This window comes from Bos grunniens, chromosome 13 (assembly GCF_055505025.1).
Source record: "Bos grunniens cultivar Pamir isolate PY7600 chromosome 13, Bosgru_T2T1.0, whole genome shotgun sequence".
Classification (NCBI taxonomy): domain Eukaryota; kingdom Metazoa; phylum Chordata; class Mammalia; order Artiodactyla; family Bovidae; genus Bos; species Bos grunniens.
The window spans coordinates 162,108-185,403 of NC_141177.1; the positions used below are offsets into that span (position 1 = coordinate 162,108).

At 43.6% G+C, this 23,296-nt stretch overlaps 1 long non-coding RNA gene across 1 annotated transcript in view; it reads left to right on the forward strand.

The window, feature by feature from the left end:
* Positions 1-19,855, forward strand: part of LOC147359936 (uncharacterized) — a 136,984-nt gene extending 117,129 nt beyond the window's left edge. The window contains exon 5 of the long non-coding RNA XR_015138544.1: positions 18,401-19,855. This is a non-coding gene — a long non-coding RNA (uncharacterized LOC147359936). The remainder of the gene's footprint in view (positions 1-18,400) is intronic.
* Positions 19,856-23,296: the final 3,441 nt, after the last annotated feature.

Sequence of the window (23,296 nt, forward strand, 5' to 3'; positions counted from 1 at the left end):
CTGCTTGCAGCAGCTACCCTGCTGCAAGGAGAGCTGCAAGATGTGACCGCTTGGCTGAGCTTGGTTGTGCTCAGAATATGATTGGTGTTCTGGTCCAAAGAGGAAAAAGGGAACGGACGTGCGTCAGGCAGCAAGCCATCCCGACTGCTGCAGTGCAGACACTGTCCTGGGTTTCGGCAGAGCAGGGTTGTTTTGTGTGAAGGTTGCCAGCATAAATAAATATTTGATTCCAGTGCTAAGTCCCTCTCTCCTCACTTTGAAAAATGCAAAGTGGGGTGTCTGAAGGCAAAGCTTGTTACTGCATGCACATCCCAACTGCTAATGCGAAGCCTTGTGTGCACCTCGCACTTGGCAGTTGAAACCGGGCTAACAACCAGTGGGAAGGAATTGGTAGCCCCTGGAAGCACCTTTGCACCAGTAATGACCCTTGTGAGCCATTAATCTGCCAGAGATGCCCCCTCTCTAGGTCACCACTTTATAAACCGAATTTCAATAAAGGCCGCCAGGGGCATGTTAATTATTTCTGTGGATGGAGCCGTGGCAGTTGGTCCATGCAGGAAACAGTTCAGTGAGAACATGCTTTGGTTTGGTGAGGCTGTGACAGGCAACTCCCTTTAAACCGGAAGAGCTGAGCCACCAGGTGGCTCCGGACAGTGGTCAGCACCTGTCTGCCTGAGGGGATCGTGTGGCTCCTTTCCAGGGATCAGGCCAGAGAGTTGTATCTTTATTTGTTTTCTCTACTATCTGTTAGTGGCTGAGGAGATTTTTGTTGTTCTTGTTAAGAAACTGCTTTCGTATTTATGTTTTTTTTTTAAGTTTTAATCGGAGGATAATTGCCTTACAATGTTGTGTTGGTTTCTGATGTACAACAACACGCGTCAGCTGCAGGGCTTCTCAGGTGGCGTGCATGCATGCTGCATTGCTTCCATCCTGTCCGACTCTCTGCGACCCTGTGGGACTACAGTGAGGCGCCACGTCCTCCTCTGAGGGATCTTCCCACCCAGGGATCTAGCCGGTGTTGTCTTTTATGCCTCCTGCATAGGCAGGCAGGTTCTTTCAGTGGTGCTAGTGGTAAAGACAACCCGCTCCAGTACTCTTGTCTGGAAAATCCCATGGACGGAGGAGCCTGGTGGGCCGCAGTCCATGGAGTCGCTAAGAGTCGGACACAACTGAGCGACTTCACTTTCACTTTTCACCTTCATGCACTGGAGAAGGAAATGGCAACCCACTCCAGTGTTCTTGCCTGGAGAATCCCAGGGATGGCAGAGCCTGGTGGGCTGCTGTCTATGGGGTCGCACAGTCGGACACGACTGAAGTGACTTAGCAGCAGTGGTAAAGAACCCACCTGCCAGGGCAGGAGATGTGACGCGGGTTTGATCCCTGGGTTGGGAAGATCTCCTGGAGGAGGAAATGGCAACCTGCTCCAGTATTCTTGCTTGGAGAATCCCATGGACAGAGGAGCCTGGTGGGCTACAGTTGTTGGGGCTGCAAAGAGTCGGACACAACTGAGCGACTGAGCATATACACATGTCCCCTCCCTCTCCCACCCCTCTAGGTCGCCCTGTGACCTCAGCATCATTGCTGTCAGCATTATTTTATGGGGCCTTTCAGGTTTACAAACACAAGAGCCTTGAGTTCGACCCTCCCTCCCTTCTTTCTCTTCTCCTCTCTTTGCTTCCTCCCTGCCTTTCTTCTTTACTCCTTCCTTTCTAACTGCAGAAACAATGGAAAACCAAACTCTTAATACCATCAATATTTAAGCAAATTGTTTGCCCCCAACCTTCCAGGTCTGGTCCTGTGGTTTTAGAGTCTGTTCAGTACATACTCACCCCATGTGCACTCTACTAGGTGTCAGCTGGACCACCGTGAATGAAACCAATCTAATCCCAGTTATTATGGAACAAGCATGACATTTTGTACTGTTTCTCTTGCATAATATTATACAAAAAACCATTTCCATGTAACAGTGCTGTTTTCATCATTATCATTTTTAATGTCCTCAAAATAGTCTATCATGTTGATGTACCGTCATTACCTTCAATATTACATTGCTGTTGAACAATTATGTTGTCTCCAGTTACAGATAACAAACATCTTTAATTCTATTACAGATAACAAGCATCTTTAATTCATTTATTTAAAAAAAATACCACAAATGCAGATGATCCTGGGAGGATTATCTTTGTGCCTGGAGTTTTATTCTTTTGTCAATTTTTCTTAGAAAAAATTCCCTAGAGTTTAATTACTGGGCAAGATGGAAAGGTCATTTCTGTGACTTTGCAGAGTATTAATAGTCAAGCATTACTATGTGCAGACCCCAGAGGTACTTTTTATTGTTGTTCAGTTGCTGAGCTGTATCCGACTTTTTGTGATCCCACTGATTACAGCATACCAGGCTCCCCTGTCCTTTACTATCTACCAGAGCTTACTCAAATTCATGTCCATCGAGTCGGTGATGCCATCCAACCATCTCATCCTCTGTCGTCCCCTTCTCCTCCTGCCCTCAATCCCTCCCAGCATCATGGTCTTTTCCAATGAGTCAGCTCTTGGCATCAGGTGGTCAAAGTATTGGAGTTTCAGCTTCAGCATCAGTCCTTCCAATGAATATTCAGTGTTTATTTCCTTTAGGATTGACTGGTTTGATCTCCTTGCAGTCCAAGGGATTCTCAAGAGTCTTCTCCAACACCACAATTTGAAAGCATCAATTCTTCAACACTCAGCCTTCTTCACGGTCCAACCCTCCCATCCATACCTGACTACTGAGAAAAACCATAGCTTTGACTATACGGACCTTTGTTGGCAAAGCGATGTCCCTGGTTTTTAATATGCTGTCTAGATTTGTCACAGCTTTCCTTCCAAGGAGCAAGCGTCTTTTCATCTCATGGCTGTACTCACTGTCTGCAGTGATTTTGGAGCCCAAGAAAATAAAATCTGTCACCGCTTCCACTTTTTCCCCTTCTATTTGTCATGAAGTATTTGCCAGGTACTTTACACATGGTATATAATTTTCACAACAAAGTTGAAAGGATTTTAGGACTTTGAGAGCACAGAGAAATCCTTTAGATATGCATTGTTGTGTGGATGAATGAAAAAAATGAAAGAAATAAGAGCGAAGGAAAGAGAAAAAGAAAACAGTGCCTGGTTACCTTTTACCAAACTGCATTGAGGAGACTAGAAATTGATTGTAATATATTCAGTGGCTTGGGCTTCCCAGGTGGTGCTAGTGATAAAGAACCCACCTGCCAGTGCAGGAGACATAAGAGACTGGGGTTCAGTCCCTGGGTTGAGAAGATCCCCTGGAGAAGGGCATGGCAACCCACTCCAGTATTCTTGCCTGAAGAATGCTATGGACAGAGGAACCTGGCAGGCTACAGTCCATTGGGTTGCAAAGAGTTGGACACGGCTAAAGTGACGGCACCCAGTACAGTGACTTGTACATTCAGTATTGGCTACATAATTGGGGAGGAAGGGGTATCTAGGGCCAAATGAAAATGCAGAGCCCCAGGTTCAAAAATTATTGAAGATGGTGAGAGCTAAGCAGTAAACCGACGTCAGGGCTGTCCCATGCCGGGGGCCCTTCTGAGCCCAGAGTCGTGGGTGGCAGTGGGTCACATGCAGTGAGGCTCTGCTTCTACATCAAGGACTTTCACTCACCGGGTCATCCACTTGACAGATGTTTCCTGAACACCTTCATAATCAGTGTAGAAACCCCTAAACAACTAATTAAAACCTTTGGAATGCCTGGGTATCTGCTTTCATTTTAGGAGATCTCTTCTGAAAAATAACACTTTGTTTTTACCTATGGTGATGAAATGGTTGGAGGGGGGAAAATCACAGTGTTATGAATTCTGTGCTTTCTTTCAAATTAAAACAATTTTTTGGAATATAGTTGATTTACAATGTCGTGTTAGGTTCTGCTTTACAGCAAAGTGAATCTGTTACACATATACATGTATCAACACTTTTTTTAAGATTCTTTTCCCATTTAGATCATTACACAGTATTGAGCAGGGTTCCATGTGCTATATAGTAGGTCCTTATTAGTTATCTGTTTTAATTAATTAAGTTTTGGCCGTGCTAGGTCTTCCTTGCTGCATGTGGGCTTTCTCTGGTGGTGAAGTCTACTCTTCCTTGTGCCACGGACTCAAGGTGCTCAGGCCCCAGTGGTTGCTGCAGGCAGACCCAGCAGCCGTGGCCCGTGACTCAGTTGCTCCAAGCGCGTGAGATCCTCCCAGACCCGGTATCAAGCGTGTGTCCCCTGCACTGGCAGGTGGATTCCTTGCCACTGTGCCACCAGGGCAGTCCTCTGCTTTATATACAGTGGTGCGTGTGGCGAGCCCCGTCCCCCAGTTTCTCTCTCCCTTCCTTTCCCCTGGTCACCATTAGATGCTTTTCTACATCTGTGACTATTTCTGTTTTGTAGGTAATTTTTTTTGAGTTGGGTTTTATTGCCATTGATCTTTTATTTATTTAGTTGGAGGATAATGCTTAACAGTTTATGTTGGTTTCTGCCATGCAACAATGTGAACCAGTCATAACTCTATCTATCTATCTATCTATCTATCTATGTATAGATATATCTATATATCCCGTCCCTCTTGAGCCTCCCTCCTACTCCCGTAGGTGAGTTTATTTGTACCATTATTTTTAGATTCCACATGTAAGTGATATCAGCCTGTGCTTTCCTGTCATTTTCCCATATTACAAAGTTTGGAAATGATTCCCAGTTTTCTCACTAAATAGTAGGTTGTCCGCCTTGTAAAGAAGATAACATTCGCCAGTGAATATTCAAGGGGAAGCACAATCACTGTGAATTTCGTTAATCCCCAAGCCCTGAAGAGGGGAGTTAAGGAAATCTAGTGACAAGAGGTTAAACTGGGACACATTCTCACTCTTCCTTCTCCTAATGATCATTTTCCCAGTGTGAGTTGCTACCATTTTCAAAGAACAAGGGCCTTATTTTTTTCTGCTTTTCCAGCAGCCGGATTTGAAGCATGATGTCTCAGCTCCAAGGTTCAGTCTGGTGCTAATGAGGCCAAGGTCATGAGCTTGATCCCTGTCTAGGCAATTAGTTAATCTCAAAAGAAAACTCAGGCCACACCTTCTGCCCCAGGCAGTGAGGTCACAATTCCTGACACAGGGGGACGCAAGGGGACATGTGGCTGAAATAACAGATTGGTCAACTTGCAGAAATAGCAGACGTGTAGCTTATGTGCTGACCTTTTGTTCCCCAGCCTTTGGCAAACCTCACTAATTGACTGGACTGTCTTTTTTTTTCACTGAGCTCAGAGCGAACCTCAGAATTCTTCTCAACACGGATCTAGATTGGGGATCAGGAGGTTGGGGCCTATGGGGCTAAATCTGGCCCACTGCATGTTTTTGTAAATAAAGTTTTATTAGAACGCAGCCCCACCCACTAGTTTATTTTTTCATTTTTTTCTTTGTTAAACTTTTTGGCTGTACTGCACAGCATGTGGGCATCTTAGTTCCCTGACGAGGGATTGAAACTGTACCCTCTGCACTGGAAGTGTAACCACTTAACCACTGGGCCACCAGAGAAGTCTCCCATTACTTACCGTCTATGGCTGCTTCTGTACTGCAAAGGCAGAGTTGAATAGTTGTGACAGAGACTGTTGCTTACTTACAAAGCTGAAAATATTTATCATCTAGCCTTTCACAGGACAAGTTTGCTGACCCTTACTCTAGGTGGTCACTGAATCAAGAAGAGTTGGCATGTATCTACTCTTTATCCCTGAATTTGGGAATATTTATTCACATTACAAGGGCTTCCTTAATGGCTCAGCAGGGAAAGAATCTGCCTGCCAATGCAGGAGACACAGGAAACAGGAGACGAGGGTTTGATTCCTGGGTGGAGATGATCCCCTGGAAGAGGAAATGGCAACCTACCCCAGTATTCTTGCCTGAGAAGTCCCATGGACAGAGGAGCCTGGCGGGCTACAGTCCATGAGGTTGCAGAGAGTCGGACATGCCTGAGTGACTAAGCATTCGTGTATCCACGTTACGAAATGATCCTTTTTTAGCGAAGGGTTGTATCTCTCAGACAGGAACTTCCTCAATTTACTTCTTATTCATTTAGAAATATATTCTACTGTATATTCTTTGTTTATTTTTAGCAGTGAGAGTGATTGGAGAAGCTGGGAAACTTTAGATCAGTGCTTTAAGGGCCACGATTTCTAAAAGAAATGAAAGCTCTTTGAAGTTTTGCTGTGAGTTTGACTAACAGTAAACTGGCTAATATTTAATTAAGAAAAGGGAACGTCTATTGACAAAAATATAAAAGTGCGTGTCCTGCTGAAGAAAACAAGTCTCTTATTTTGTGCATCAAAAGGATAGCAACTGTTGTTTCTTGGGATTTTACCATATCTGTTTACCGTCCCTTTCCTACTCCCCGTGAACCTGAAGCTCTGTGTGACTGGAGATTCCCCATTCATTTTCTTCACTAGGCCTTTCAGAGGGCTTATGTGACTGACGTTACCCACTTCCTCTCTGGTTAATGGGTAGGGTCGCACAGGCGCTGGTTTAGCAGCCCAGGACAGAAAGCAGCAATTATCTAAACACAGAATCCAGAAGCGTTTCTTTCTTCCGAAGAAAAGAAGTGCGTCTAGCAGTGTGCTCTGGATTGTGGAGTCTGTGGTTTGATTTTCAGACGGGCTGGAAGTGAATTAGGTTACAAGCAGGAAAATGGCACAGAAAGGGGGCGGTCGGGAAAACTAAGAAAGTTGCTTTGTCTGCCTGTGAACAGCCGTTACCTCTTGGCCTTGATGGAAGCTTCAGTTGCCCCCAAACCCTTTTTGGTTTGGTTTGTTTTTAATGTTTAGTATTTATTTATAAATTTATTTATTTACTTATAATTTTGTATATTTTTGAATGCATGATATGTTTTTTTCCTATAAAACATTTTAAAATAATAGAATATAAGCTTACGTGGTTTTAAATTTCTATTGCCGTCTAGTTGCTTCACGGTGTTGTGTTAGTTTCTGCTGTGCGGCAGAATGTGTCAGCTACACACATACACACACACCCTCTGTTCTGGGCTTCCTTCCCCCTCAGGGCACCACGGAGCCTGGGTGCCATTCCCGGTGCTATAAGGGAGGTTCTCATCAGCTATCTGCTTTATGCAGAGCAGTGTATATGTGTCAACTCCGATCTCCCAATTCATCCGACCCCTTTTTCTGCCACTTGGTGTCCATACACTTATTCTCTACGGCTGTGTCTCTACGTCTGCTGTGCAAATAGGTTCATCTGTACTATTTTCCCAGATTCCACACATGTGCGTTAATATACCATATTTGCTTTTCTCTTGCCCCCAGATCCTTTTTAATAAATATTTTATGTCTATGGAGAAGGCATTTTTTTTCCTTCTGTAGCACTGTCCTGCATTTCCTGAGGAAGCAGCCCCTTCTCCACCAAGAGGAGCTCTGTCCCTCCTTCACTGGGTGGATGCAGTGGGCCAGAACTGGGCAGTTAGGGGTGACAACACTCCCCCCGCATGGTGACGGGCCACCAGGGGAGACACGGGATCCGTGTTGGCCTGACCGAGTGTCTCAGGGCTTGTGATGGAGACACACAGGACAGCGTGTTTTCTGTCATCTTTAACTTGGGATGGTTGAAGTTCTGGGGCAACTGGGAACCACAGAATGAACCTGAGGATGAAACCTGTGCAGTGGAAGGCAGAGCTGAAAGGGAGAAAGAGACCAAGTCCTGGCGACATCACGGGAGTCCTTGACAGCCAGGCCTGCAGCCTCCGTGGCTTCAGTTCCATAAGAAGTTGTGTTTCCTGCTTAATACAGTTTGGGCTGGGATTTCTGTCATTTACAATGAATAGCAATGCTAAATTCTCTAAGCACAGATGGATAGCTCTGTAAAAGTCATAATCCTAGAAAATAACTCCTCTTCACCATAGATCTGCACTCTCTACTGAGTTTCCAAACTATTTGTGTTGAGGTCATCAGTCCTGCGGTATCACTTGTCAAGAGATCACACTGAAAAGGATGTGGAAATCCAATACAGTAACCAACACAATATAGTTTTTTAACTTGCTGGCAGTTTTCTGTGGATCATTAAATTTCCCCAATATGAAACTTCTTCACTGATATGTGGATCATGTAAAATAGCCTTGAATACAATCACTATTTCCATGGTATCCGGATCCCTGAGGCCTCGAACAGAATTTGTGCTGGCCCCAGTAATTTTTCCGTTTCTCCCTTTGGCTTCACTCTGTAGCACCGGGCGGTCTGCTGCATTGAACTGAGTGGTTTCTATAAACCAGCGTGTGCGTGTGCATGCCGATGCACAAATACTTGGTTCCCCCTTTCCCTTCTCCGCTGGCTTGGTGGCGATCAGAAAGGGTTTCGCTACAGTTGCCAGCACCAGAGTCAGCCTTGCTATCCCACTAGGTTGCTCAGGAGGGTGCCTCATTTACAGAAGTCATTGCTGTTTGGGGTCTTAGAAAAGCCTAAGAGATAGATGATAAAGATGAATTGCTTTTGTACTCACTTGAGAAATTGTACCGTGTTCCCGTACCTATGGGGCCACAGGGATGGTGGGGAGGACTATGCCTTATGGCTGCCTCCAAAGCAGTACCGTTTTAGACCAGGAATTTCATAAGAAATACCTTGTCCAAGCTTTGTTGTTGTTGTTCAGTGGCTAAGTCTCAGGATTCTCCAGGCAAGAACACTGCAGTGGGTTGCCATTTCCTCCTCCAGGGGATCTTCCCGACCCAGGGATGGAACCTGAGCCTCCTGTGTTGGCAGGCGGGTTCTCTACCACTGAGCCACCTGGGAAGGTCACCCAGGTGTCTCAGCAGAAGCCTGCACTCCTCCGCCATGTTAAATCTTTGTATTAGGTGGTTGGAGATGGTGCTCAGGAAAGATAGGATGAATCCACTTACAGTGCCTCTCAAACTCCCAACTCCACAGCTCTCTCCAGTCCTCTCATCACTTCTTGGTATCTTGTGAGACCTTGTCCATCAGCACTGTGGCAACTTTCTAATGTTTTCATCAGCCAGATACTTGCTTTGGCAGCATTTTAGTAGACGACTCTTCCCACGTGCCTTCCACATGGTCCCTGGATGATGCCTGAGGGGTAGTCACATGATCAGCTCCTGACCAATCAGCACATTTTATCCCCTTGGTCATGGGGATTGTTTTAAGCATAGACACAAGTCCCAAATCAGTCCATTGCAATAAATCCAGCACATCTCTTGCAATCATTGGGAAGGAAATTTACATTTTGACAGCAATATCAGTGGGCTTCCCTGATGGCTCAGCAAGTAAAGAATCTGCCTGCAATGCAGGAGACACAGGAGACACTGTTTAGATCCCTGGGTTGCGAAGATCCCCTGGAGGAGAAAATGGCAACCCATTCCAGTGTTCTTGCCTGAAAAATCTCATGGACAGAGAAACTTGGCAAGCTACAGTCCAAAGGGTCATGAAGAGTGGGACATGACTGAGCACACACACGTGGGCAGAGCAGTATATGCACAGAGCCCCTGTGGGCTGGCTTGACGCCAGCAGGAGACACAGGAGAACCAAGCCAGTGCAAACGGAAGCCAAACCGAGAGACAGAGAGCTTAGGTCCTGCGGGAGTTTTTTGGACCCCTGGGTCTAGCTGTTCCTGAAGTCAGATCATCACCCTAGATTTCTCAGGTCAGTGAGTCAATAAATAACATTGTTTTCCCCTTTAAACTGGTCTGAATTGGATTTTTGTCACTTGTGGCAAAAAGAGCCCTGAGTTATACAAACAATCAGAGAACCGAGCTTTATTTGCTAGGGTCTCTCACCTGTGTCCGGCATCAAGAAGTCAGCAAATGAAATACTCAGGATTACATAGCAGGAACCAGAGGGAATGTGAAAAGCAATTTAACACAACAGGAGTGGAATAATTCCATGAAGGTGGCTCCGTTTAATAGGTAAGGGGATTCAGGCAAAGTGCTTTGAATCACTTGCTTCTAGAGCAACTGGGATTCTAAGAATAACTGTGGACCTCAGCGTGCACAGATCCCTCCCAAAGACACCCTACACTCAGATCTCCATTGCAAATCTATGGAAGTGAATGCCTCATTGATGGGGCTTTTCAGTTCTTTTAGTAGTTAGAGTGATTTTTTTCTGTTGGAGTTACATCTCAAATTGTCTTCAACAGCCTCCCCAAGGGGCTGAGAGCTCCTCTAAGGAAGGACACACCTTCCTGAACGTGGCCTGCCGGCTGTAAACTCAGGGCCGCTTGCCAGTGATGGAGAGTGAGAGGCTGAGCGCTCTTGATGTTCATAAGAGCCGAGTTCAGTTCCCTCCTTTGCCACACATGGGCTGCAATCTCGGATGAGCCGACGGATCAGAGCTTCAGTTTTTCCCGTGAGATGCAGGCGATATTAGTACAGCCTCATTTCTGCTGCGGTTCAGTCACCAAGTCGTGTCTGACCCTTTGCAACCATGGACTGCAGCACGCCAGGCTTCCCTGTCCTCCACTGTCTGAGAGTTTGCTCAAATTCATGTCCACTGAGTCAGTGATGCTGTCTAACCATCTCATCCTCTGTTGCCCCTTCTCCTTTTTCCTTCAGTCTTTCCCACTATCAGGATCTTTTCCAATGAGTCGGCTGTTCGCATCAGGTGGCCAAAGTATTGGAGCTTCAGCTTTAGCATCAGTCCTTCCAATGAATATTCAGGACTGATTTCTTTTAGGATTGACTGGTTGGATCTCCTTGCAGTCCAAGGGACTCTCAAAAATCTTCTCCAACACCGCAGTTTGAAAACATCAATTCTTCAGTGTCAAGCCTTCTCTATGGTCCAATTCTCACATCTGCACATGACTACTGGAAACCATAGCTTTGACTATATGGACCTTTGTCGGCAAAGTGATGTCTCTGCTTTTAATATGCTGTCTAAGTTTGTCATAGCTTTCCTTCCAAGGAGCAAGAATCTTTTCTTTTCACGGCGGCAGTCATTGTCTGCAGTGATTTTGGAGCTCAAGAGAATAAAATCTGTCACTGCTTCCTCTTTGCCCCTTCTATTTGACATGAAGTCATGGTTGATGATAAGAGTTAATAAGATGATTTACCCCTTTTTTAAAGATTTGTTTTTGGGGTTGTTTTGTGTGTGTGTGTGTGTGTGTGTGTGTGTGTGTGTGTGTACCATTTTTAAAGTCTTTCTTGAATTTGTTGCAACATTGTTTCTATTTTACGTTTTGGTTCTTTGGCCGTGATGCACGTGTGACCCTAGCTCTCTGACTGGGGATCGAATGCTGGCCCCGCACTGGCACCCTGGACCGCCTGGGAAGTCCCGAGACGATTTGCTCTCTTAGGCACAGGAGTGACTCACGTCCAAGTTCTCAATCTGAGTCTTGCACGGAGGATGCTCAATAAATGAACAGGAAAACCTCCTTTGATGACTTCTGGGATCCCATCCACATCTTTGACTTCACCTCTAGCATCTTTTACATTTTGTCTCCACCTTTTGAGACAATAATAACAATAATATGCATTATTATTGGGATGGCTTCTCTTAATTGAATTCTTCCTCTTTCCCAGACACTGAAAGGCAGTCATATGGGTTCTGTCTTACCAGGAAAACTTGACAAATGAGGAAACAGAGTCTCAGAGAAGTTAAAGATTCCTTGAGGTCATCCAGCCAGGCAGTGGCAGAGGTGGGCATCAGTCCTATGTCCCTCTGATTCAAAAGCTGGTGACTTTTCCATGATGCAAGCGTTACACTCAAAATATAACCCATCACCTGGAAAAGTGTTAGCTGGGAAAGTTGCTAAGTCAGGTCTGACTCTTTGTGACCTCAGAGACTGTAGCACACCAGGCTCCTCTGTCCTCCAGGACCTCCCAGAGTTCATTCAGATTCATGTCCATGGAGTCGGTGATGCCATCCAACTATCTCATCCTCTGTCGCCCCCTTCTCCTCCTGTCTTCAATCTTTCCCAGCATCAGGGTCTTTTCCAGTGAGTTGGTTCTTTGCATCAGGTGGCCAATGTATTGTAGCTTCAGCTTCAGCATCAGTTCTTCCAATGAATATTCAGGGTTGATTTCCTTTAGGATGGACTGGCTTGACCCCCTTGCAGTCCAAGGGACTCTCAAGAGTCTTCTCCTGCACTCAACTAGAGTTTGTGTTTAAACAAGTCTCCTCCCCTCTCCTCCATGGGGATTCCTGTGAACAGTATCTTGTGAAGCACTTTGCTGACTGACCTTTCAAGTCTGTGCGAACGTACCGACAAAACGTAGAGGTTGTCAGCATTGCTTTCCACCATGACTCAGGAGTTTCTTGACTGTTTCCCAGTGTTTTCAAATGGCAGCGGGACTCTGCTTAAAAACGTAGATTTAATGGTTCGTTCCCTGTGGCCGACACTCCTTGATCCCCCAGAAGCTTCTCTTCTAATTGTTTTCTTAAATGTTACTCTGGGGGTGCTTGTCAGTTACCACCTGGTTGATGAAGTGGATTGAAAAACATTGAGAAATGAGATTTTTGACCCATTCTGTGGCTGATCTGGTTCCAACACAGAAATGTGGTTTATGGGTCAGAATTCTTGACAGGTTCAGAGTTACTTTAATAATGTGAGATTTGAGGCTATTGATTGACTCTAAATCCCCCACGAATATAAAAGATTTTTCTCTGGAAAACTCCATGCCAATTGGAAATGCTCAGATGAAGGTGGAGGGAAACCCTTGATTTATGGGAACCATTTCTCTTTCCTACTCTCCTATTATTTTTTACTGTTGGACATTTTAAAGAGTATTTGTGGTTTCGAGGCTCCTTACACTGCACAGCCTGTCCCTCGAGGTTTTTAGATGAAATAAGAAAAAAAGATAAATAAAGAGTCACTGTGAAGTGTTGCATCTTAACAAGAAGCTTCTGTCTGTTGAGGACAAAGCCATATTGGTAAAGGGGTGAGTTTTGTATCAAGGGTATGGCTCCTACTTCTCCTGCTTCTTACCAGCCGGGCAAAATTGGACGGATGACGTCTCCTGGTCTTGCCTCTGTCTCCCTAAACATAAAATGAACCAGATAATACCACCTGCCTCTTAGAGTTGATGAGATCAAAAGCGTTACGAAATCTGTGAGCACTTACACAGGCACTAAGTGAGTAGTCGGCCTCAAGGCACATCTGTTGCCTCACTGCATGAGCCTCCGGGGTCTGTCTGCTCAACTCTACCTGCAGTGATGCCTTCCTGCGCTGTGCCTGTACTGAGTCTCAGGGACAGAAAACTGGCGTTAGCTCCCAAACGTACCAGCAACATTGCAGATCAGTTAAGAGCAATTTAAGTCAAGACTGCCTGGGTTCAAACCCTGTTCCCACCACTTATCAACAAGCTTTCCAATTGCTGTGCTTGCTCTCTTCCCAGGGTTACTGCAAAGACCGTCCAAACACGCGGGTGAAGCCCATAAATGTCGTGCTGCAGGTAGTATCTACTCATTAAAGGCCAGCCATCATCCTTATTGCTGTTTTTGTTATTAATTACATCCTTTTGTAAAATGTTGATCATAGCCAGACTCCCACACTCCATCAATTCTTATTGAATACAAAGTTAAAAGAAATGCCAAAAAAATTTACTGGCAAGGACGTGAAGATGATAAATGAAACGCAAGGCTTAGGGAACGTATAACATTTTAATATTTTTGTGGATTAATTTTTACTTAACTTTGGGGTGGAACACAGTGCTGATAGCAATCAAAGAAACAGAAAATAATAAAGGTCCACCAATCAAGAAGAATGAAGAGAAAATAAAGAATGCAGTGAAACGTTCCACACGGGTGGTAATGCTGCCCACAACGCCTTCAAATTGGCATCTTCTGTTATCTGCCTAAACCGTATCAACTCGTAAATGGAAAAATGTCACATACAAACACAAAACAAACGGGGGAAAGAAGCCCAGTAGCTACAAAATTAAGTCATCTGAAGCCAGTCAACAGATGTCTTGAATTCTAAAATTTTAGGAAATAGTTGAACTCAGGATGCATTGCCTCATGTAGCATATTGACAGGCAGCAGCAAGTGCTGCGACAGAACGTGAAACAGGGCAGAGGAGCAGAGGGCGCCAGGAAAGGAGGAGGTTGGGGTCGAGTGCTCACGGGCAGCCTCTCTGAAGAAACGATATTGAAAGGCAGAAGACAAGAAGTGAGTAGGGACTTCCCATGTGGTCCATTTGTTAAGAATCGTCTTGCGATGCAGGACACAGGTTCAGTCCTTGGCCAGGAACTAAGACCCACATGCTGTGGTGCTACTAAGCTCAAGTGCTGCAGCTCCTGGGCATGCGAGGCCACTGCTCCGGAGCCCTCATGCCGCAGCAGAAAATCCCGCACAATGCAAGGAAGATCCTGTGCGTTTTAACAAAGACCCAGTGCAGCCAAATAAACACTTTTTTTTTTTTTTAGAAAGAAGTGAGTATATAAATAGCTGGGAAGACAGTGTTCTAGGCCCAAGGGAAAGCAAGTGCAAAGGTCCTGTGGTAGGCTAATGCTTCTGTGTCTGGTGGACATTCTGGAGGCCAGGTTCGCAGCAGCAGAGTGAGTGATGGAGTGGAAAAAGCATGAACCATCCAGCAGGTTTTCTTGGAAGCTGGACAAGTGACTGAATTCCTCGAAGCTTCTGCTTTTTCATTAGCAAAATGGGGACAATATCACCAGCATGATTCTCTGAGCCATCAAAGAGACCGTGGAGCTTGCCTGATAAAATTCCTGCAAGACAGTGGGCACCCCCAAAATAATAACAGAAAAACAAAAGGCCAAATTTTCAGATTCAGCTTCAGACTCAGCAAGTCGAGTAGGCAAACCAGTCTCACCGTTCAGTTCCTTTGTGCAAAGTATGCGGTCACACACCTAGGTTCATGGAAATCTTTGTCCTCAAGAAGCTCTCTCTAGTGGAGGTGACAGGCGGATGGTGGCTTGCCGAGCACAATCAAGTCTGGGGTCCACGTGAGGACTCCAAACTCACAGAGGTTCCTCTTTGTTTCATGGGATCCCTTTAATTTCTGGACAATCTTGCCGAAGTTACTGTTGTCATAGGAACTGAATTCAGGTCTTAATACAATTTGCATTGATGGTTTGATGATTTGATAAGCAACATTTTTATTTTCCTATAAGCAATGTGGGTCAGCAGCATCTCCTAATACTGCCTTTCCCTAGGTTTGTTGTGAAATTAGGCAGAAAAGTCAGAGACATTGTAACATGAAGCAGTGAATAAACCAAAGGACATTTGAGAGACAACAGAGAAGTGAGCAGGCAAAAGGCACTCTGTGCAGCAATATTTAGTATTCGTGAATTTCTCCAGTGATCAGCCGATGCTCTTAAAAAAAAAAAAAAAACAGCACGTATTATTGAAGCTAAGAAATATATTCAGTTCTTTCAAATAGTATTGCCTGGGAACACGCAAAAGATGAAAATGTGCTTTGAAAATAAACATTCTCAGAAGGTGTCAGCGTAGAAACCATAGAACATGACATGGTTCTACAATGTATCGCCATTGTGAGGATAAGTTGAGACTACAGAGTGATATTGCTGATTTTATTTTTTTAGTAGCTTATTTATTATTTATTTATTTCTGGCTGTGCTGGGTCTTCGTTGCTGCTCAGGCTCTTCTCTAGTTGTGGCAAGTGGGGGCCGCTCTCTAGCTGCTGTGTGTGGGCTGCTGATTGCAGTGGCTTCTCTTTCCGAGCACAGACTCTCGGTGAGAAACTTCAGGAGATGCTGTGCATGGGTGCAGCAGTTGTGGCTTCTGGACACAGGTTCAAGAGTCATGGTGCACAGGCTTAGTAGCACGTAGGATCTTCCCAGACTAGGGATTGAACCCATGTCTCCGGCGTTGGCCGGGCGATTCCTCACCACTGAGCCACCGGGGAGGCCCAATATAGCTGATTTTAAACCAACATCTCGAGATTTCTGCGTGAAGGCAAACTGCTGTGCCTACCAGGATAATCTTTGGGAAGATGGAACATCTTCCCTTGGCCTCTCGTGTACTGTGGTGATGGCATTTGGAGAAGAGATGGGCTCTCGGCTCAGGGAGAATTCAACTATCACTCTGAAGTGTATTTTTCTGAGAGGAAAAGGGTGTAAGTTTTCTAAATTATCAAGGATAATTTTTAAATTTCAAGAACCCCTAGTTTAGAAGCTGAGTATCGTCAATGGTGGAATTTTCTTCTTTGAACGTGGATTTGATGTTGGGAAAGATCCAGAAGCTGTTTAGGATCTTGTATGATGAGCTAAGTGCTAGGCAGGCATCCCAAACTCCCACGTCCAATGGCACCCTGACCCTCCCAGCCTCACGTGTTCCCCATCTCCATAAAGAGGAGCCCCATCCACCTGGTGGTTAAGGCTCAAAGTTGGAAGCAGGTAGACAGAGTTTTGGGGGTTGAGGCATGTGTAATCTGAAGATGCTCCATTTTAAAAAGTATGTACATATGCCTTACTTTTGAAAACTGTTAAACAAAAGGCTCACATGGATGTATTGCTAAGACCCTCTCCTCCCCGCCACCCCCCATACCCTTGGATGTCTCTCTGTAAGGATGGAACTGAGACTTCATCTCCAGGGCTCATGACAGTTCGATTTCACCTTTGCCTGGCTATGACTCTGAATACTCTCTCTTCCACTCCCCAGCTTGAACATCCAATTCTGCTGTTTCTGTTTCACGAATATCCCCCAAAGCACGCATTTCTGTCTGCAGTTACTAGTAAGGTTCTTCTTGTCCAAACGATGATCCTTTCCTGCCTGGATATCCATGACAGGCTCCTCACTGGTCCCCTCATGCACAGTGTTGTGCTTCATTTCTCTGCAGAGCAACCTGAGTGTCTGCTGGAAAACATGGATTCGGCTTGGTCCCTCTCTAGCATAAACCTGCAGTCATCTTCCTGTGTGTTAAGAAGTCACCCTCCCCTGCAGTCTAAGCAGGTGCGTCCCCAACACTTACTCTCAGCAATGCTGTGTCAGGTTCACTGTTCCTGTAGCATTTGTCACAATGTATAATTATATACTTTTCTATTTTTTTTTGCTTGATTACTTGTTTATTGTTTGTCTCTCTATTATGTTGTAAGTGTCAAAATGTTAGGGGCCATACTGTTTTATTTGAACACATACTCAGTTGAGCATAGCTCTTCACATGTAAAAGTGAAAAAGTTGAAAGTGCTAGTCACTCAGTTGTGTCTGACTCTTTGCAACCCCATGGATACACCAGGCTCCTCTGTCCATGAAAATCTCCAGGCAAGAATGCTGGGGTGGGTTGCCTTTCCCTTCTCCAGGAGATCTTCCTGATCCAGACGTGGAACCTGGGTCTCCCGCTTCACAGGCAGGTTCTTGCCCATTTGAGCCACCCGGGGAACCCCTCACACATAGTAATCATTCAGTTAAATATACGCTGACTAAAGAAGGGATTCAACAAGCTGAGTGTGGCCATATTGGTAAAATCCAAGGGATGCCAACAAAAAATGAGAGGTTTTCCTGGGTAAATAGTTGAACTGAACTGGGTGAGATTTCAAGAATGATTTGACTGATGATCCCGCTGGAGAGTCCCATGGTCAGAGAAGACTGGCAGGCTACAGTCCATGGGGTCACAAGAGACAGACCTGACTTAACAACTATACCACCACTACCACCCACAATTCAGAGGAAGCGTGCAGCCTTCATGTGCGACTGCATGGAAGGAAAAAATAATCCAGCACGCGTGCTGGCAGATAGGCAGGTTTTGATTGTGTTGAAAAGTCAGTTCCACATCTCATTACTTGAAGGGCTCTGAAAGGGGTGTAAAACAGGGAACCTGAGACAGGGCATGTGTGGTGGAATAGGGAAGGGTTTGTGCAGCAGGATGAATGGGTTTTGCAATAAGAATAATACGCTGTGTTTTTGAATGCTAGTGTGGTGGACCCTGTGTTAGGTGCTTTGTCTAATCGTTCCACTGATCCTGGTGAGTGAGCAGTATCGTTGTCACCATTTTATAGAGGAGGCTGCTGGGACTTATATCATTTGAAGACCTAGTCACAGAGCTAGGAAGAGATGGAACCAGAATTTGACCTGCAGTTTCCCATAAACACTTCACTTCCTATAAAGAAATTTACATCCATTCAGTTAGAAAATCTGAAGAAATAATAAGCGTGGTTTATCTTGGCTCCTTTAAATTTTGAAAAGTTCAGACAGATCTTTCTCCCCAGGGAGGAGAGAACATGTGGCCAATGAACCTAATTTCTAAAGTCTGCAATTTCCCAGTTATGTTTTTGGCAACTTATTACTAACGCAGAAATATCATGCTCACCAAAATACTGTTGCTCTCTTACTTCCAATGCTGTTAACAAGAAAAATGGCTGCTATTTTAAGAATGTCTTATAATATTGTCAAGAATTGCCTCCTTCCTCTTCAACATACAATTTTCTCATTATATTCTTTGATTTTTCTGTTTTTTTCAGACTTTCTCTTTTCCTGCTCTTGGAGTGACATGTCATTGATGCCGATGGTAATGGAGGCATAAGCAGGTTGTGTCATTGCTTCCCCCAAAAGTACAAAAGGTTAATGCTATTAATAAATTTGACATATCCAGTTATACTTCATAAACCCTGTCAGAGGGTAACTTAAGGTTCTCCAAGAGGCCCCATCTCTGTTCATGTCATTGGTCCAAGGAATTCGTGGGTTCTGAAGCGTTTTGAGATTAGATTCTTAAGTGATGGCACCATGATTTGATTTCAGCTTGATTTCTCATTTGGCTATCTGAATGAAGAAACTCAAAAGGCAACGTGAGAAAAAGACAACAAAAGATCCCTTTTTATTGTGGAATGCTCATTGCTGGAGTTCCCTTATCAAAAGAGAATGAATTTATTATTTTTGTTCAACTGCAGCAGGTCTCATAGTCAAGGAAGCCTCAAACTTATAGTCTGGCTTATAAGGAATGTCAGTTCAATTAACACCTGAAGAGCTTCTCTCAAGAGTCTTGTCTCTGTTTGATTTTACTGAGGGTCATGACTGAAGATTGCATTTGAGGCTACGGACTGGGCTGGGTATTCGCCATGACTTCTGTAGTAAGGCTGACCACCACCCTACCTTTCACGGGTACATTCTTCATCATTTTAAGGATTGCCTTTGCCTCTTCGCCAAACACTGGCTGACTGTGTGCGTCTGTTTCTGGGTACTCTCTTCTGTCTACTGTGCTTCACTCCGTGAGTCTGTTCTTTCACCAATAAGACACCATCCTGATCACCGTAGCTTTGTAGTAAGTCTTGAAATCGGGTGGAAAGATTCTTCCAGGTTTGTTTTTCATTTGCAGTATTGTGTTGGTTAAACTTCTGTCTTTTAGTAAAAACTTTGGAATCAGTTTTTTTATTATTTATAAAATAACTGGCTTGGAGTTTGATTGAAATGACGTTGAGTCTATAGATCAGGCTGTAGCGAAACATTTTAGCAATATTGACTCTTTCAGTCCATGAGCTTGGCATGCATCTTCATTTGTTTAGTTTCTTTGATTTATTTCATCAGAATTTTGTGATGTTTTACATATGTATCCTATTTGTATTTGGTTACATCTATCCCTAATATTTCATTTATTTTGTGTGCCTTTATAAATGGTACTGTTTTTATCATTTTAAATTTCAGTTGTTTATTGTATATATATGAAAAAGAAATTGACCTTTGTGTATTAACCTTGAAACATGAAATCTTCTGATTCTACAATTATCCATTAGTTCCAGGAAATTTATTTTGTGTGTGTGTATCAATCCTTGCAGATTTTCTCCATAGACAGACATGTAATTTATATATAAAGATAATTTTATTTATTTTCAACATGTATACCTTTTATTTCTTTTCCTTGTCTTATTGTACTAGCTAGGACTTGTTGTATGACATTGAATAAAAGTGACAAGAAAGGCCAATTTCACTGTGTTCAGTTTTAGGGGGGCAGGCCCAACTTTTCACCAAAAGTATGATCTTTGCAACAGATGTTTTGTAACTGTTCTTTAATTTGAATTGGGAAATTGAGACATCTCTTTGCCATCCCTAGTTTGCTGAGAATTTTTATCATGAATGGATGTTGGATTTTCTCAAGTGCTTTGACTACATCAATATACTATATATGACTATGTGAGTTTCCTTTTTTAGTCTGATCATGTGGCACATTATACTGATTGATTTTCAAATGTTAAGCCAGCCTTATATAACTGTAATAATCTTAGTTGTGGGATTCTTCTCATACATTATTGAATATGATTTGCTAATGCTTGTTGAGGATTTATCATCTGTGTACATGAGAGATATTGTTCTATAGTTTTCCTTTCTTAAAATTTATTTAGCTTTTTTATTAGGTAATTCTGTTCTCATAGGATGAGGTAGAAAATGTTCGATCTGCTTATATTTTATAGGGTAGTTTGTGGGGACGTAATGTCATTTCTTCCTCGAATGTTTGGTAGAATTTGCCAGTGAAGCCATCTGAGTCCGGTGCTTCCTTTCTTAGAGTGTTATTAGTCTTCTGTTCAATTAGTAAATGTAGCTTATTCAGTTTATTCATTTCTTCTCGTGTGAGTTTTGGTCACTTGTACCTTTCAAGGATTTGGTCTGTTTCATCTAAATTATCAAATTTATGGGCAACTAGTTATTCATAATAGGAAATCATCTTTTTATTACATATAATTTTAAGTTCATATTCGATGTTCTTTCTAGTCTACATGCATGCCGTTTTGTTTCTTTTGAATTTTTACTTTAACTAGTCCTGTTGGAAAAGAATATGACACTGACACAGTAATAGAAGATGAAGAAACTACTCAGCAAAAATATTCAAAATCCAAAGAGGTGTGAGTTTGATAAAGGAAATTACTATTAATATAAAACATTATATTTGAAAATTAGTCGGCTTTTGCCCATAATCTCTCTGAATTTGTTCTTCTCAGTTAAGATGAAGGAACTCCCCTTCATTTAGAGTATATTTGAAAGAAAAGGCCACAGAGAAAGTATCTTGTTAATAACTTAGTTGTTCTACAAACTGTGAGTTTAGAGGAGATCAGCTCCTGTTCTGTACTGATACAGAATACTGATGAAGAATGCAAATACAGCCACATGTAAAAGCAGGGCATTTACTTTCAAATCTTCTGGCTTTTGTTTTTGACATCTTTGCAGTTGCACTTTGAACTCTTTTCCTTCTTGGGTAACCACTTATGAAGTTCTCATTTTGGCATAAAATGACTTATGAAAGTATCTACTCATCAAGAGATGGCTTAGGCCTGAGAGAATTGGATTTGGTGAAATGTGATGTAAAGGTGTTCGTTTCTCATGTCTGAATGCACTGTCGTCTCCTATTCCTCCAGGTCCACCCCCACTCACATATCTAGAGAAGAAGTTTCATACATGCATGAGAAGGTTATAAACAATATCAGTAAGAAATAAGTGCATTTGTTGAGTATGTTTCAGGCATTGTGACATGACTGTATGTTACCTTGTTTAATACTTAGAACAGTATTGGGATAGGTTTTACGTTACTGTCTATTTCATAAATCGAGAAAATGAGGACCAGACAGGGTGATCAAATTACTCATGGTCACGCAGCTGGTCCGCTGTTTAACAGAATGATTATCAGTCTTCATAGCTGTGATGAGTTACAGAAACGACTCTGGGCAGTCCCCTCTGTAGCTCCGCCCATCATGGAAGCGTCTCCCTGATCTCTGCATCAGGGTTCGCTCTGTGACTTGCCTTGGCTAATAGAATGTGATGGATCTGCCTAAATGCCAGTTTAAGCTTCAGCTGCAAGATAAATTAAATAATTCCAATCCAGGCTCTTGGACCCCTGCCTCTGCCATGAGAACAAGCCCATGGCTGGAAGATAAATATCCATATGGAGAAAAAGGCAGTGGTTCCAGTTCAGGTCATCCCAGACCATATACGTAGGACAGAGCCCAGCCAGGCAGGCCTGCCCACCTAAAGTCCAGCTCATTTCAGAAGTATGAGTGAGCAGGGAAGACAGAGACCAAGTAAACTTCCTCTCAGTTGATCCTCAGGTTCATGATCAGTAATAAATGCTTGTTTTACGGCACTGAGATTTGGGGTGGTTTGTTATGCAGCAGCAGCTAGCTGATTTGACAGGTTCCTTAAGATAATGTTATTAATTAACGGGGAATAAAGGCAAAACAGATCTTATTTCTCAAGATAATTTGACAAATCATCACAAGTAGGTGATCCTATAATGACCATATCCTTTATTGTACTTAAAATGTTTCCCATCCCAAAATCTTGTATGATTTTTAGGCAATAAATTGTCTGAATGCTATTAGAGCCATGCTTTTGGTAAAATAAAGCCCTTAAATTGCTTGGCTTAACTTTAAGAGTTGTCTTCATTTTAATCAGCTCATTAGGTTTGATATACATTTTTCAGTTTCTACTTCCTGTTAAGCTGAAGTAAAACTAAAAGTACTGTTTAAACGAATCGTGAACATACTTTTCACCTTTGAACTACGTTCCCAAACCATGGAGGTTTGAATTCCTACTGCTTTTTTCCAAATTACTTACAACCAATAGGTAGAAAATCCTACAGACTCTCAGAGAATGTTCAGTTGTGAGGAACAGAAGCCCAATCAGATATGCTTATGGAGACGTAAGTTATTCTAAAGACACAGAGGGTGCTTTCAGAAACCAGTTTTAGGAAAGGTCGGGCAAAACAGGTTCGTGTCAGTCTCTGCCTCAGCTCCTCTCTCCTGAGACACATGCCTTTGCTGTGATCTGTTTAATTCTTCCATCTCTCCAAACTCCCCTCAGGCCTTGTAAACAGACCCTGCTGTGAGTGAGATGGTGCATTGCCCAGACCCCCGCCTTCAGGACTGAGGCATTCTTTCTCCAGCAGCAGAGAGTGTCAGTGGTTGATGGATCTCAGATGAGTTGTTCTCTGTGCTTCGTCCAGCTAAAGAGAGCCTCTTCGCCTGGTTTTTGTATTGTGGTTGTTTTGTTCGTCCTGTTGTCAAGGGGATATGAAGACTTGGCTCCCTTTTCTTAAGGAGGGAAACCAAATGGGGATCATAACTTCAGAGTTCCCAGCAGTGAGTAGGGCCTTGAGCATGAAAGACTGCAGGTCCAGGCTGCGTGCGGTTGTCCTGCTGCTCAGACCACTTGACCTGACAGTCCATGTGACTTTAGAAGCATCTGTGGTGAGCAAAGACGCCAAATGGAGTTTGTAGCAACTTCCAGTAGGAAAATAATAACGCAGAGCCCGGGGTTTCTGGAGCACAGCCATGCTGTCTACAGAAGAGAATTACAATTTTAAAATGTCAATCCTGGCATGCTGCTGGCCTGGTAGAGATGGAGTCCCTGACTGTGGGACAGCAGGTGGTCCTGTG